Here is a 14,306-nt window from a genome sequence, read left to right as displayed (position 1 = left end):
TTGCCAAGTATTGCTTGATATGATGTCTAAATCTAAAGATCTGGTGCTGAGCTTTGTAATGCTCTCCTCCCTCAACCATAAAGGCATGTTCAGAAATTTGCTAATCTTGAAAGCTGAATTTCTGACCTCTGTGAATCATGGAGAGAACAGCTTGAATTAAAAAAGGCAAAAAAAGCCCTTGGTAAATATTTGCTATAAGCAAAGTCTGAGGTTGGCCCTAGTTTGAAGGATGTCTGCCTACGTTTACAAGATGTTTCTGGTGTTTTTTTTCCTCTGAAGTGAAAGCGCTAATGAGTTACCTGCAGGAAATGCATGAATCACTTTGGCATCATAGATTTTGTTAGGAATTTAGCTGTCTACAGCATACTTTTTTTTCAGTGTAGTGAAAAAACATATGTTGTCCAACCATGCTTTGATTATTTCACATCAGGTCTTTGTCAGGATTTCACTCTTGGTTTACTCGGCTTATGCCCTGCTTGGCTGCTCCTGAGTGGTAGCTCTACACAGATTGCACACATCATTTTATTGATGTTACCAGTATAAATTTTGTATTTATATATGCGTGTGTATACATATATAGAAAAGAGCAAAAGTATGGAAGACACTGAATTCTTCTCACCATTTTTTTATCATCAGAAAAAGGAATAAGACTATTTCATGGGGTGAAAACTTCTGTTACCATTGTGCTGGCCTTCTTAGTACTCTGGGCAGTAATGACAGACTAAACAAGATGTGGAATAGTTGCTGCTAAAACCAGTGTAGTAATGCTGGTTCCCACCACCTGGGAGAAAAAACCCTACCAGATACTTTGAGTGATACATAGATTGGAATTATTCTAACACAGCTTTTAGGGACTTTGTGCTCAAGGATGCCATCACCTCTGCTTGTAAGAGTAAGGGGGTGTTAAGTTGTGCCTTCCCTCTGGAGCTGTAACTAGAGGCAGAAGAGCATTTGTTTGTTTTAAACACTTTCGCAGATGATTGTTACAGTATTGGTTTTCTTCTGCTGAAAACAGTTGTGAATCGGCAACTGAAGCAATGCCTTTTAAATATTTTTATTTTAATGAGACGTTATCAAACAGTATTTTCAGAGTATCAGGGGAGAGAGGTTTCAGACTGGGTGTCTGTCTGGTAGTGTGAAGTCTTCTCTGAATCACCAATCATAAGGCCAGATAATATTCTAGCTATGTGTGCTTGCCTTACCCCTCAAAGGCATTACAGGAGTCATGTACAAATTACTTGTTAGAATTCCTGAGCTGTTCTTCATGATTGTAGCCTGGAGGAGAAGAGCAGTTCCTTTGTTTGAAGTCTAACGCCTGTAAATGCTCAAGTGAAGGCCTTGATCTAATGGATGGTGTAAGGAGCAGTGCCACTGATGCCAATAGCTGTAGGTTTAAGGCTACAGAACAGCCCCAAGCAGGGCTCTGAGGGATGATGGCCTGAATTCGTGTTGCCAAATTATTTCATACAAAGCTGACTTCCTGGATTTCAGTAGTATGTCTTAGAAACTGCTGTTTTGGAAAATATGTTAGAGCAGATAGTTGTAGCTTTAGAAAAAATCTCTCCATATTTAGAGTTACTTCATAAAGAATCTCAAGCTGCTTTTGGACACTCTTAGCTGCAATGTTACCGAACTGTTTCTCACCTTTGCTTGCTCATTCTGCTCCTTCTTTTCCATACTGTTTCTTAGTTGTCAGCACAACATGCTTCTGGTGTACATGACAAACCAAATGTCAGAACTGATCTGTATTAGCTGCAACCAAGCAAGAATGTATGCTTAAAAAATCTTGAGCAGATAGTCCCCTGTTGCTGTTTGTTCCTTCTCACAAAAGAGAACAGAGGACTAGGGGAGAGGGGGTGGGCTGCTGTATATTCTTCATCTGATTGAATATTACATACATGAGTCAATTTCGTAGCTTCTGACAGGGAGGTGCGATCTTCAAATGTATTTACCAGAGATAAATTATTTTCTACTTTAATTAAATAAGATCTACTTTGTAATTCCATCCATGATTCTTTTTTACAGACCATAGTAAACCTAAACCTGAGATTTAAATGGGTTGATAGTATGCTACATCCTAATCTAGTGAGAAATAAGAAACATGTCACCTCAAGATTTGTTTAATTTCCTGTCGAGTCTTAGTAGCAGAAGACAAGTTGAATATGACAAGACTATTCCTGTTTTTTTTTTCTTCCCCTTTTCCTTATGTGAAGAGGTCTAGAAATGCCTAACTTGTCCCAACTGAGATGCATAGGTGTCTTGGAATTCCTGCCCATGCTGAAATGACTTTTGGTTTTAAATACATGAAAAACCTTTTAAGCTTGATATGCTGTTGCTTTTTGGTGCGTGTGTGATCTGAAAGTTGCTTGTTTTGTGAAGAAAAAGTTTTTCTTTTAGCCAGGATTAAACTGAATCTGTAATTCAGGTGGATTTTTGTGGCTTGTATTTTGTAGCAGAGGTTAGTTTCATCTTTGATCTGTTGTGGGTTAGTATAACTAAATAGTGAATAGGAAATTGCAGACTAACTGCAACTGAAATATTTGGAACAGAAGCCACTGTCAGGTAGCAGCCTTTCAGTTAAGAAGGGTCTGCATCTGTATCAAAGGCGTGTGGTTTATCAAGCTCTAAATACTGTTGTTCTTATTAGGTTCTTTCACAGTTTAACAATGTGGGTGATATTTCAGCTGTATGTGTAAGGGAACATTAAAACTTGTGACTTACTGCAGCTCAGACAGTTTAAAACTTAAAAGGTGACCATTTAGTTGATATGCCATTTACCTTCTTTCAAAACAACTGCTGTAGATTAGAATGTGGTGGGTTTTTTTAGTGGTCTTTAGTTGATACTAGTAAGCATACAGGAGACACCTTGTCTTGCTGAAGTTATGCTCTGGAAGGAACGTTTAATTCTGGAGTTTCTGAAGCTGAGAGGTTTTTTTAAGACACATTTCCTGAATGTTTTGGATGACTTCAGGAAGTGATTCGGTAGTGGGGCATTTGCTGGTAAGGAAAGAGGGTTAAGAAAACACTTTCTCCTGCTTCTCTTCCAAACTGTTTCCCTTCAAAATAGGAACACTGAGATGTCAAGGGACTGCAATAACTTCCACTAAATACTTCCCTTGAACTGTGAGACTTCTCAGGAGGTGGTTTAGAATTTCCTTTTAGAAGCTAATTCTTCAGTGCAATATCAAATAGGTCTCAAGTTCATCTCAACTAAATATTGAATGTGTGTTTCAGAAACTCATTCTGTTGTGTATTGAGACTCAGGGCTTAGAGTTTGCCAGTGGACTTTTTTCCCTCAAATGTCTCAAAGATTTGAGAGGTTTAATGATTCATGTTTATTGTTATAAAGAACATTAATTTTTAATATAGATAGAGGTTTTTAAAGAACAAGATACAAATTTGGTAACTCAAAATTTGCTTCTCATTAAGTGTTAAACTTGCTACAAACTTGTGAACTACTGAGAAAGTAATTCCATTGACTGAATGTTCTGGGTTTGTTACAAAAATGCATATGGTTATTCTAATTGAGAAATTCACATGTGCAACAAGATCTGTATTTCTTGAAAACCGACTGTCCTGCTATGGTAATCTAACTTGATCTAGTATGATTTAACTCTTCTCTTTATTGAAACAAACAACAATGACAAAGTTTTCCCAGTTTATTTTCAGTTGTGATTTAGCCACATCGCTTACTCTTGCAAGTATAATTCGCAAATCTTAACCAGGAAATAACACTTGCTGAAAGTTAGAATATGAAAACAGAGTCCACTGAAGAGGGCTGTGCCTATGGGTATGTGCAGGTTTTTCTTCCCCCGATTTCTGTTTAAACCTTTTGTGAAGTGTTCTTATTTCTGTCTGTGGAGTTAACACTTCCAGCTGATGGTCATCAGTTCTGTTAGCTGACCATGTTCTAACTATATCCTTACTTGTTAAAGTCACTGCATTTCACGTGTCTTCATAGGAAACAATGTTATAGGAGCAAATATTAAGATGAGAAGAAATAGTTTGATGGACTTCTAGAGAAGAAATTTGGAAATGGTAGAAAACCCTTTTTTTAAATGAAAGCTCTGCTTTAGTAAACAGCAATATTAATGCTCAATGATCGGTTGTATATTCTTGTTCCAAACACCCCTCGCTTGTTTCCCAATAAAAACTGGGAGAGCATTTTCTTCCTGAAAAGCTGAACTGAAATGAATGGAATTCCACTTGAACACTTAGGTTCTTCCTTTTAAGGAAGAAATCTTAGTTGAATAGAAGCCCTGAAGCAGTGCTCATTGTGTCTTTGAAAAACTGAAAACAAGCCACTTGAACATACTTTGAGCTCAAAAACTTATGGTCTATTTTGAGTAATGTAGTCTTTATCTCTGATAATGATAGGGGATAGTAGGCAAGATCATACTGAGATGCAATGCCAGCGTTGTGCAAAACAGAATTCTGGGCCAAATTTAGACCTTGCCCAAGAAGCAGTTGCAAAATGTAAGTAGCAAATATACTGGTTTGTCATTAAATGTTAACTTTCAGTTTTTCTCCCTATCTGTTCCTCAGTTTAGGAAAAACAGCAACTTTCCCACATATGGCTAACGCTTAAGTTTTTCCGTATACTGAAATGTCTTGCAGTAATGTTTAAATGATATGTTGTTTGTTGGTGTTCGATGAAATAGTGAATTTGTCCCCAACAGGTTAAAAAAAAAATTGTGGTGTGTGTGGCGTGAAACCCGTTACCTTCTTTTTCTGAAACACGTGTGCCAAGTTCTTGAGTATGACTCCCCTATTTAGTGTTTGAAATGGTGGTTCCTAATCTGTAATTCTTTTTCTGCTTTGAGCGTGATTACTTGGGCAGCCTTAGAGGAAAACTAGTTATGGAGTGAGAAGAAAAGGTGACAATGATGTAGAACCTTACCTTGCGCACACTTGGCTTGCCACAGCTATACCAGTATTTCTCTCATGGCTCTTAAGAAGCATTAACATAAGTCAGTTCTGTGATAAACAAAACAAACTATTTTTCATAATTATTAAATCCTTCTGCTTAATGTTTATATGTAAATCGTTTGAGGGTGGGATAGCTTTCTTGCATTCTCTTGTGAGATAACTGTTGAGCAAACTCTTTAAAACAGCATTATCTTCAGAATGAGTGAATGTGGTGTTTAAACTGTCAGTTTTGTAAGTAGGTTTGGATAAAATTTCCTGCCTTTCTGATAATTTCCCTCTTAAAAAGTAAATAAGATTTAAAAAAATTGCAGACCACCTACTGCTTTCCTAGCTTTAAGGATATGGCCACAAACAACTTGTGCCTGGAAATACCAGCTGAAAATGGGAATGTGTGGTGTTCTGTAATACTAATTAGTACAGTGTTGTTCCTTTTGGAAGGATGAAGGATAGTGTTTCCTTACCTGTATCACTTCTGAGAAAGTATGTGTTTATTGGCAGAGTTCAGCAGTGTAGAATAATAAAGGGAATTTCAAAAGTTAAAAAAAAACCCAGCCCACTGAGCTTTGGTGGCTTAGTGCCTATTCGCATTTTAAGAGAGTCAGGGCTGGTCACTTATCTGAATGGTATTTACAGGTGTGTGGGAGGGGTGAGAGGTGATGCTAATTTAAAGCAGTTGAAACACATCTAACAGCTTGTTGCACACATTTAGCCACCTACAGCAGTGGTCTCTAAAGCGAGGTGCACAGGGCAATCCATTGGGGTGTTGGAAGAAAATATGTTTTGCCATTAATAAAGATGAAATAAACACTATTTATGTGTCATCCATTTAAAACATTTGTGTGTGTTTTATAATGTATATAATATTAGTACAGTAGAACTAGTATATAATTTATAAACATATATATTAGGGGTGCATGGTAAAATATTTTTTACTGATGTGGTATGTGATCAAAAAGGTTTGGAGACCACTGATCTACGGGTCAAATTCTGTTTGGAGGGAAGATGTTTCACCTGGTAACAACAACTGGTATGGGAGTTCCTTGTGCAATTACTTGTAATACTGGATACTCTCCAGACAGCTGAACACTTTCCGCATGTTTTAAGTTTCCTGAGCAATGCCTGGTGACTCAAGGGATTTTACAACTGCAACAGAATACAAAGAAGTGTTCTTTATTAAAGTGAGTAGTAAAGATTCATTTTTGCTAGGTACTTTCTCTGGGACTTGCATCCTGCTTTTACAGTAATAATACAAACTTGTATGCTCTCATCCCCACTGCTTTAAATCTGTCACTAAACAACCTGAATTGTACATGAACTGTTCCTGTTCATCTAGTTTAACTTGGGAGTATTGAAGAAAAATGTCCAAAGAAGTTAAGTCACTGTTTCATTTTCTTAGACACAAGCGGGTAGATGTGTACTTTGTAGTGCACTCTGCCTCCACAGCTGAGACAGGCACTCTGTAAGAAGCTTGCATTGAATTGCTGTTTGGAAAACATGCTTCTTGTCATTGGAGACTGGAGGATAGGCAGGCTTTCTAGCAAGGCTGTAAGGTGCAGTAGCAATGAGAAGACTAACTGTGATTTTTCTGAAATCTTCCTGGTGTAGCCTGGCTGTAGGCTTCTTAAGGTATGGGGGGGTGTGTGTGTGTGTGGCGAGGGAGGGCTGGGGGGGGGGGGTGGGACACAGATTGGGAACTAGAGGTGATTTCATTTGTCTCTTGGAAAGCAATGCTTTTAAATGATAAGTAATTGAGGGCTCTCAGGACTGTAACACAGACAGTGCAAGCTGTATATATGACAAATTAAAGACTATGAAAACAGGTGATCAGCTGAAGGAATAACTTGCTTAAAGTTTGGAAAATACACAGGTAAATAAAGTTAACAATTCATGACAATTAAGAGCTTGTACTTGTCATACTAAATGTCTTAATTGCAGAAAGACAGAGGAGTATCATAGTAGCTTAAATATAAATTTCAAAATCTATGCTGAAAGGAAAACTTAATTAGCCCAAGTTTGCTTGTGTAAGTAGTACTTTATTTCTTCCAAGAGTAAGAAGTTCAAGTTTATACTCTTAAGTCTTCCCAGTTAATTTGTAATCTCGTAATCCTGGCTAATATTTCAGAACACTATTCAAAGATGAACTGGGACTTGGAAGCAGACTTTCTTTTGAAAAGCCACAAGGGTCATAAAGGTCAAATAGTGCTAATAATAGTCTTGTAGTTGTCTTTGATCTGAAGCAGACACAATTTAAAGAAAGAAATCTCAAATCTATTTAAAAATAGTATTGAACATTTTTCCTAAAAGTTAACATTCACGTTTCATGTGTTACATTAGCAGAGCTGAAAAACTTACTTCAGCTATTTACAGTGAGTTACTTGGCTTTTACTTTTTATATATAAATGCCTATTGCTTGTGTTGAGTGGTGAGAATTGCTACTCTCTCAGGCTATGGAAAGAATTATTGAGAAATGGTGTACATTTATGTTTTTATATACTTACATATGAACTGAGTTTGAAGTTCAGCGACATTTTGTGTTTTCATACTGAGGGCACTGACAGGAAATATTTTCTAGCCAGTGTCCATTTCTGAAAGCCAGCAAAGTTTGAGGAAGATGGGAGGAGTATACTCCCTGAACTACAGTGAGATTGGAAGATAAGTAGTTATAGCGGTTTGATGGATTGAACCAGGCTGCGGCTCAGTTGTAAGGGCTGGATTCAAGTGATTACAAATTAAATCATGTTTTTCTTCCTGCCCTCTCCTGAAAGGAAGCTGACAGCCTGCCTTCTTTAACTCTTCAGACTTGCCTGGAGCCATGCAGTGTTGAGCAAGTGGTTTATCCCCAAGCAGAGGGTTTGTTTTCTTATCAGAATTTGTGCCTGACCTGGGACCAACTCTGCTGGTGGTGGACTGGAGAAAGAGAAAGCAGTTTTGGTTTTTGATGCTTTTTCAAGTTACTTTTGTATCACCTTTTTCAGTGTTTGTGTGTGAACACAAAGAATTAAATAAAACTTATCTGGCATTGCCTGGCCCTGTATCACTGCCGGTAAGCTCTGGTGGAAGTAATCACATCAAAGCTGGTTTTGTTCCAAATTTGTGATGGAAGTCTATTGTGCCTGTGACTACAATGGTGATACAATCACTGTGAATGGTAAATGTATCGTCAGTGATTGCTGATCACTGGCAGCAATGTGCAAAAAGAGGCAATGTTTATTTTAACAGCTTGAATTTAGTTTGTGAGATAAGGGAAAGAACAAGCAATTTAGAACTTCACGATGGAAACTTGGTAAGCAAGTATGTACCTCAAAATATTAAAGGCATGTATTAAGGCCTGTCAAACCCTGGCAATTCTCTCAAATTGAAGCATACATGGGGCTCAACTTGCTGCTTGTAGTGATTCTTTCTGTACACAGGTTCCTACCCTGCTTTGAAGGACAATGACCATTTTGACAGTGCTCATTATCACCAGCACAATATGGTAAGAGGTCTATTTCAACAACATTGTATTGTAGTTTCGGGCTGAAAAGTCTTTATTCCAGGCTGGCTGGGTTTTAATAGGTCACTAGAATACTGGTGTGACATCTGCAGGAAGATAGGTTTGTATGGGGAAGCAAGAGTAACTGTATTGATAACTTGTATTTCAGGTTGTGTCTCAAAGCGTTCTGTCTGTTTTGGGGGTAAAGTCCAGTGTTTCTTTTGATAGAGCCTTGTGGTAGTTAATTCTTATTGACAAGGCATTTATTTAAGAAAAAGAAAAAATCAGACTTGCCATATGCTGTTTCAGCAGTCAGAAGTGGGGCCAGATGTCTTTTACGTATGCTCTCTGAAAACTTTTAACGGAGGATTTTGTTTTGTATTGTTACATTCCCCCTTGGCTTTAAAAAGATGTAATACCTTCTGTAACGTATCACTGTTTACCAGTTTATACTGCCTCTTAAATACTGCTGTATTTTGTGGTTAAAGGCTGATCTACAGGCTTGCAGTTAACTTTCTTGGATCTCAGTATATTTAAAATTGTTACATAAGCAAAGATTAAGTGGTTATAATTTTCAAAGATACAAGATGGTGGCTGAACATTGCTGCTGCCAGAATTGCCAGACAGACTAAATGACTGAAAGCAAACACTCTTGAACAGTTTTACAGTATTAGACAAAAGTTGGAGGTGGCTTCTCGCATAACAGGGGAAATAGGACTGCACTCAGTATGAAAGCCCATATTCTTTGGGGTGGGTGGGAGTATTATAGTTAAACTTTTTAATTTGGTTCATCAGTCTTAGATTTCCAGAGTGTACTCTTCAAGAGCAAGAGGTTCATATTGGTGTTTACTGTAGTGATATTTATTCAGCACGACTGGGTGTTGGCTCTTGGTTTATATGGCTGTCACACAGGAAATTGAGCTATAACCAGTAACAAAGTTCTGATCAGAAGGTCAGAACCAGTTGTTTTATTTAGCTAAAAGAACTTGCTTCTATGCTGTCACACATACTTTTCTATAGGCAGTTCTCTAGAAAAGGTGTTAAAAAAAAATCTTGTGATACTGTCACCAAAGGAAGTCAGTGTGATTCCACTATTAGTATGCCTACAGGCATTTCTCCTGTAAAACTTCTCTGCCTCTAGGTTTTCTTGGACACTGAAAAAAAATGTTGATCTCCAAATGTTGCTAAATATGTATGTGTTGTTTTTTTTTCCTATGCCCTGTCTGCCCTAAGGAAAAGTTTCTTCAAACAGTCAGCCTTCACCGTTGGTAGCTTGATAATCACACTTATCTCAAGAGACAGTGCTGACCAGCTGGTAGATCTGTATTTGCTTTTAAGCTCTTAGTGTAATGTGCATTTAGCTCCAAATGCGTGTTTTTTTTTTTCCCAAAGCTTGTCTACACTTGAAGTGAACATAGGAGTCAAAGTTTGGAGCCAGTTGTCATTATGTCTCTGTGCTACAAGGGATAACTATTCCTGTAGAAGTCTGAGGCATTGCTGTCCTGGTTTCAGCTGGGATAGAGTTAACTTTCCTCATAGTAGCTAGAATGAGGCTATGTTTTGGATTTTTGCTGAGAGGAATGTTGATGGCATACTGATGTTTTGGTTGTTGCCAAGTAATGTTTACATTAAGCCAAAGACTTTACAACTTCCCATGCTTTGCTTGTGTGCAGGTGCAAAAGGAGCTGGGAGGGAGCATAGCCAGAGCACAGCCCACTGTTAGTGGCTAAGGATTCAAGCTTAGGTTTAGGATTGAAGCCCAAATTGGTAAATGGTATATTCCATATCATCCAATGTCATGCCCAGTGCAAACTTCCCACCACCCTTGTCTTTGCTTTCTTGCTCTCTTGGGCTCTTCTCTTTTTTTCTGGGATTGCGGTTTCAGGACTTTCTCTGCTCCAGGATCGTTAGCCGGGAATGGGCTGGGCATTGGTTGTAGGGTGGTGAGCAGTTGTACTGTCTATCACTCATTTGCGTATTTGGATTGTTATTACTCTCAATTTTCTTGTGTTTCAGTTACTAAATTGATCTTGTCTCAACCCATAAGTCTTACCTCTACTCCCTCAATTCTCTCCACCATCCCAGGGGATGCGGAAGTCAGCAAGCAGCTGCGTGGTATTTGCTGCTGGCTGGGTGTAACCATGTAACCATGACAGTTGTGTATGATTATGTCTAGGGCTACATATGTTAGAGTAATCCACAAAACTAATAGAACAGCTCCATAAGACCCACTACACCTACTACAGTCCTTGATACCAATTTCATTATGTCCTTTTGCACACAAGTCTAAACTATTGTTTCCTTATCTGTGGTTGAAACAAAATCTTGTTTTCTAATTTTTCCTCTTTTAAGCTTCTAGAAGAAAACCTCACTTAGTGTCCAGAGCTTTCCTACTAATATCTTGTCATAGCAGGAAATCAGTGATTTAAAAAGATGTTTATTCTAGGTTACTAGGTTTGTAGTAGCTGTGGTAAGCCTTCAGTGGTTTGGTTCTTTAAATTCCTTCCGTGCCTAGCTTTCTTGAGTGCTTGATGTATCTAGCTGGTTTCTAGCTCTCACAATGGAATACAAATGTGTAAATCAATTGCAAAGATAGCAAAAAGTAGATTAAGTCTTCTGAGACAATACAGCTCTAGAAAGTTCCCAGGGGTGAACACAAGACTCTGGGGTTGTGTGGGTGAACTGGGAAAAAAGGTATAAGATCTGGGGGCAAGGAAAGCTGCCTGTGTTCGTCATTCCTGTAAGTTTCGTAGGGCAGATTTTCCACTTGGCATACAGATGCTCTTGCACATTATTTAGATTGAAACTCTGAGCTCAGGCTGTCCTAAAACTTGTTTTGTATGAGCACAAGTCTTTGGCATACAGATACAAGATGAGTTGAGGTACTTCAGCAAGGTTAGATAATAAATCAAACTGTTCATGCTGTCATAGCCACTGACTTATTTCCTCATGCTCATCTATCTGTATTAGTCTCTTTAAGAACTTAATTTAGTTATGGCATGATTCATACTGGGTTCTGTACAGACCAAGTAACTGTCCACTCTTGCAGTGAAACGGGAAGAACCAGGAGTTTCTCTGCAGGTATAGTCCATTAAAGGGTACAGCCTGGTTATATATGTTAATTGTAGCTCTGTACTGTGTCCTGGGAACATCTCTTTAAATTCTGCTATGATGTGTTCTTAGTTCTTGCTTGTCTGTGTAAAAGCACGTGTGATATGTTCCATTTAAATGAGTTAAATTTAGATCTATCCTGACTTAAACCATTTCTATTGCATCTCATGTAAATGCTTGTATTTAATGATGAAATTAGCTGAGTCTGGTTTACTATTAAATGTTATACTGAAAGCTAGAATAAATGTTCTTGAAATAGCAAAGTCTGAATTACAAAGAGTTCAAGGAGGACACTGGTGTTTGAAAGTAAGTACATAAATATCTGACTATCAGTTGTCATCTGCAGATCTTAGACTTCCAAGAAGAAACTAATGCCTTGTAAATAAAGTGTGTGTAGGTGGATGATTGTGCCCTTCTGTATCTTAGGATGTTGTGTGAGTTTGTTCTTTTAAATGTTTGTCTACTTATACTGGGAGCTAAGGTATTTAATTTGTCTGGATGCTAAAATAGGAGAAATTCTTCCACCCTGGGACAAGTGAGGCTTTGGTAGGTAATAACAAACTTCTTGTCCTTCTTGGTATAGAAAAACCTTCTCTCCTCCATGGCCTTTGTTCTGTCCTGCACAGATATTAACTGTTTTTAATTGTTTCTCTTCACTTATGTTTTGACTTCTGAAATTTATTCTTTCCCAGAGTCTTGAATACTTGAACAGATGCTACACCATGAGAAACTCTTACTGAATATCAACAAGGGGGGTGTGTGTGACCATAGGCTAATTCTCATGTTTATTATCCTACTGACTTGTGTCAAGCAATGGCTTGAATGTATGGGGAGAGGAATACCCTTCACAGATTACGAAGCTGATAGTGTTGCCTTCTTGCTTTCTCTTCGTCCTGTGTGGTTCACTGGAATTTCTTAACAGTAGGAGAACTGTAAACCTAAAACTTCCTTTTGTATATGTTGGTGTTCCATGTAGTTGTGAGAGTGTTTTAACAAAGGAGGAAGTGTGTGTGTGCATGTATACAGAAAGGGATGTGAAACTATTAATAGTCATTAGATAGGTATGAGAGAGCGCTGAGGCTGAAAATTAACATCTGCTAGGATTTTGAAGCTGTATTATTAACTTAATGACCTGTATTCAGTTTCACTATAGCCATGTAAAATTTCGGTTAAGTGACAGATTCTGATGGATATTAGAAAAATTAAGCCTCCATTAAATTGAATTACCATAGCCCAAAACAATTATGTATTTTTTTTTCTTGAAATATCTGTGAAAGATATTGGTAGGGCTTTAAATTGGGTTTGGTAATTTGGTCATAGCTCCTTGGTAACAAGCAAAAATTGAACAGCATATATATCTTTTTGTAGGAATTGTAGTGTATTTTCTACCCTCTAAAGTGGGGAAAGTGGAGAGAATGACCATCACTGGGTTAATTGTCCTGTTGAGTTTACTTAAAAAAACCAAAACCCCTAACCATGAGCTTTGTTCTTTTTTGCAGCCACTGATCTTCTTTTGGCTTGGAATCCCATTTGTCTAGGCCTGGTTGAGGGAGTCATTGGTAAAGTTCAGCTTCATACAGGTATGTGTTTTTTGGGGGGTGGGGGGGATGGTTTTGTTTTTTACTGCTAATGCACTTTGTTTTAAAGTCAGTGGTACTACAAATAATACTGTGTAGCTCAAATGGAATTATGTGGTGTTCTTTGCAATGGAGGAGGACTCTCAGACTATATGAACTTGTCAAAGTCTTTACATTATAGCTGCAGATGAAAATTCCCTCTGGTTTTCAGTGTATGTATTTTGGTTTGTGACTGTCTTGTAAAAATGGTGAACTGCATTCACAAAGAGTGGAAATTTGTGTTTGAAGTTCTATCTGAGGCTCCATGTGAGATGCATAGAATTCTTGCACCTTTTTGAATAATCCTTTCAAGCAGGTTTTTGTTTTCTCCTATGGTAGAGTGCAAAAACTAATGATGAAAATGTTCACAAAAATAAAGGCTTGAATTCTCAATGCTATATGAAAACTTGGATAATAATTACTACTTTGGTAGATGACTATTTGAAAGTAAAAGGAACACTTAAACTTATTTGTAGTTAAATGTAAGACATACCTCTAAAATGGAAGCAGAGGTAGAATGCATTGTGATTTAATGTTAAGCCTGTCTAACTGATTCTAGTAACTTTTTTCCTGTAAAATAAGGTCAATGCTCTTTTAGCTTTAGTCAGCTGCAAATTCCTGTAGCCATAATAAATACTCATTTTGATACATACCAGCTTTGTCTAGAAAGATTCTTCTGCCGGTAGAACTCTAGATATCCGTTTACTGACAGGTAGGAAAGCTAGCCATAAACTCTGCTTCACTTACTGCGTGCTGCTTTTTGTGAATGCTTAGACCCTGCATTTAAAGTAGTGCCTGGCAATATGATCAATACAGGTAAAGTTTCAAGTGTGTTCCAGGACAGCAGGATGGATTAAGTGCTGAAAGGGATCAGGTGTTTGCGGTCTATTGAATAGAAACAGATTAGTCAGGATGGCAGTGGCATACTAGGAAAAGGGGAAGAAGGAAAAACACCACTGCATGAGCATATGACAGATCTAGTTCTAGGAAATGCTTGGCTCCATAATTACTGTAACCCCTAGGTCTCGTTTCTGAGAGTAATTGTTTGGAGCCCATCTCTCCGTGAAGTTTGTGATCGTGTCCTTTTTCCACTTGCATTGCTTCATGATCTTTGAATTTCACCTTATTTTTGTCTGTGCTCATTCTGCAGATTTATTCAGACATCCTTTTGCAGATCT

General features: G+C 37.9%; 1 protein-coding gene across 1 annotated transcript in view; it reads left to right on the top strand.

The window, feature by feature from the left end:
* Positions 1-13,013: 13,013 nt before the first annotated feature.
* Positions 13,014-14,306, top strand: part of INPP5F (inositol polyphosphate-5-phosphatase F) — a 28,943-nt gene continuing 27,650 nt past the window's right edge. The window contains exon 1 of the mRNA XM_010075486.1: positions 13,014-13,092. The gene's annotated coding sequence lies outside the window, so the exon portion shown is untranslated. The remainder of the gene's footprint in view (positions 13,093-14,306) is intronic.

Source organism: Pterocles gutturalis, unplaced genomic scaffold (assembly GCF_000699245.1).
Source record: "Pterocles gutturalis isolate BGI_N339 unplaced genomic scaffold, ASM69924v1 scaffold29392, whole genome shotgun sequence".
In the NCBI taxonomy this organism is placed as follows: domain Eukaryota; kingdom Metazoa; phylum Chordata; class Aves; order Pterocliformes; family Pteroclidae; genus Pterocles; species Pterocles gutturalis.
Note: the sequence above shows the minus strand (reverse complement) of the source record. Positions and strands in the feature narration are given on the sequence as shown.